Here is a 2,883-nt window from a genome sequence, read left to right on the forward strand (position 1 = left end):
GGGGGGGGTCATGTGAACCACGTCTGCATAGGATGGCGAGGGATCCCCGAAGGGAGACCCCATGTCGGACAGCCGTAGCTTCTTGGACGAGGTAAGGTGCAGGGGGGCTCCATGGTGCATGGTTTTGTCTCGGATTGAGGGACGGTGGATGCCGCTACCTAGTGGTATGGGCATGCCATGCCATCGGCTCCTTGTTTGGGAGGTTGGGAGGCTAGGGAAGGAGAAGCTACAATAGAAACGTAATTTGCGTAATCTTTGCCAGCTTACACTTGCACCAAAATGAGATGTAATTTTATTTGTGTTTTTACCGATTACGACGTGACTATTTGGCTATTTCTTTTTAAAAGTAAAATAAACATACAATCATAGGCTAATCCGCTAGAATATTTATGCCCCATTGCAACAAATGTGCGATTAGCTGATCGGATTAGTGGTAGTTGCTGAGTCTTCGCCCTCTTTTAATGCTCGGGCATCTCTGTAATTAAAAACTCCTAAAATGCAAACTTGCCAAGAGACGCGAGCTATCGAGTCAAGATTGCTCTTATGACTTATCACCGTTTTTTCTTTAAAAGATCGATCTTATCACCTGGTTAACCTGCTTTGTGTCCCACCTCCTCGTCCCCAATCCTCGTCTCCTCCCCGCCTCCTGCTGCTCGTCCGTGCCTTCGCATCGGCTGGCTTGAAGCACGCACTACTCCCGACGATGGACGAGGTACGTCCGTCGAAGCTGCCTCTAAGTATCTCCCAGTCCGCCAATCAATTCATTTGCTTAAGGCCTAGTGCGCGTCTCTGGCTCTGTAGAAGTCCTGATGTTCCCCGCCGTCCGGACCGGCGCCCACCAAGTACGTACTTTGTTTTAGAGGGAAGGCATCTTTTTTGGGCGCCAGCTCGTAGTTCGTCCTACTTTCTTTCGTGCACCCAGCATACAAGGTTACTATGCTTTCTGGTGGTTTTGGTTTTTTCTCGAGTAAATTGCCAAAAAACCATCATAATTGTGCAAAAGTCATTAAACAACCACCAAAATGCATGTTTTCATGCCGGGAGAGTGATTCTTCCGTGTATTGTTAAGGGGTGTTTGTAACACAAACTCTATTCTCTCTTAATTAATATACGTGGCAAATCTTTTGCCCGTTTTCAAGAAAAAAAACTTCGACCCAATTGTGGTGATTTTTTGTAATTTACTCTTTGAAATTCGACATGCCGTGACGTCTGTGGTGATTGTCTGTTCGTCTAGATGCTGGCTTCATCCCTACTGCATACGGAGCCGCCATGGATGATGAACCACGCCGACGGCCTGCTGACCAGTTTTGTCACCCTGGCGCTGTGCGGCACCGGCCTCGCCGGATGGCTTGTGTTCGGGCGAACCAGGAGACTTGGGCACGTTGCGCCTGCTCCTGGCACCGGCTGTGATGAAGCAGGGCAAGGTATACAAGAGCAAGACCGCCTCATCGAACAGAATTCCGGTGCCGGGCTGGAGTCAACGGAGGATCCATATGCTTCTCCAACACTCAACGTGATCCACCCCTGGCTGCTGGAGGTCAATCTGTTACGCGGCCTCCGTCACGAAAACATCGTCGCACTGGTGCCTGCTTCCACTCCCGGCAGCGAGCTCGTCTACGAGCACGCGGAGAACGGTACCCTTCATAAGTGGCTGCACCCGCCCCTCCTTCCGGAGGCGGGCGAGTGCTGTCCCCCCGCTGACCTGGCCGACGAGGAGGGCCATCGCCATCGGCGTCGCAGGAGGGCTGTCCTACCTGCACGAGCAATGCATCGTCCACCACAACATCAACTCTAGCAACGTATTGCTTGACCGTGCCTTCAAGCCCAAGATCACGGGTTTCGGTCATGCCCAAAAGATCAACATTGCCGGATCGGACGACGGAGACGAACAACCACCGCCCACGTTTCAACCTCTTACCGGCAACTTTGGATACGCGGCTCCAGGTAGGAATGTGATCCCGTCAAGCAAGCAGCAAAGCATAACATATTCTGCTAGCATATGACTTCAGTTGCTTAACGAATTAAGTCTACTTGCTGCAGACTATGTGACAATGATAGGTGAGTTAACCGAGATGGTTGACGTGTACAGCTTGGGCGTGGTGCTACTGGAGCTAGTAACCGGGCGGGCGGCCATTGAATTTGCCATCACCGACGATGGAGGCGGAGTCCCATGTAGGAGCTGGCCACGAGTTTGGCACTTGCCTGCCTGGGCGCATGATGTGATGAACAGAGGAGGTTTCAGCAGCAATGTGGTTGACATGGCCATCCCAAATAAGGCATGGTATATGAGGGAGATGGAGGCGGTGTTCAAGCTCGCCGTGGATTGCACCATTAGGCAGGCGCACCTGAGGCCGTCCATGCAGAGGGTTCTCAAACAACTCCGATACCATGGCAGCACGTTGTCGTGGATAAAAAGCCGTCTCAGGTGCTGCCTACTGTGAGTGTCACAAAAAAGGGGGGGAAATGTGTTCTCCTCCCCGTTGTGTATCACATGCTTGGATCTGTGTTTTCAATGTATGAAGTGATCATGTGAGCCTTTTCTGTAACCGGCAAAAATAGGGCTGTGATATGTGTAGTTTTGCTGTAATCGGCAAAAAAAAAGTGACCAGTGTATGAAGTGATCATGGGTTTTCAGTTGTACTCCAGTTTTGTTGTAAACGTAGAAAGAAAATAAGAAATACTTGTTTGGTATACTTGGTTGTACTAAAGTTCTGACAATTAATATGGATCGAAGAGAGTATTCTCTCCGTTCGAAAATACTTGTCGAATAAATGGATAAAAATGGATGTATCTAAGAACTAAAATACGTCTAGATACATTCATTTCGCTGACAAGTATTTCTGAACGGAGGGAGTATTTCTTTTCTTTTTGTGAAATGGATGG

General features: G+C 49.5%; 1 pseudogene; it reads left to right on the forward strand.

The window, feature by feature from the left end:
• The first annotated feature begins 1,234 nt into the window (after positions 1-1,234).
• LOC119309190 lies at positions 1,235-2,456 on the forward strand (annotated as a pseudogene).
• Positions 2,457-2,883: the final 427 nt, after the last annotated feature.

The sequence above is a fragment of the Triticum dicoccoides genome, chromosome 5B (genome assembly GCF_002162155.2).
Source record: "Triticum dicoccoides isolate Atlit2015 ecotype Zavitan chromosome 5B, WEW_v2.0, whole genome shotgun sequence".
Taxonomy (NCBI): Eukaryota; Viridiplantae; Streptophyta; class Magnoliopsida; order Poales; family Poaceae; genus Triticum; species Triticum dicoccoides.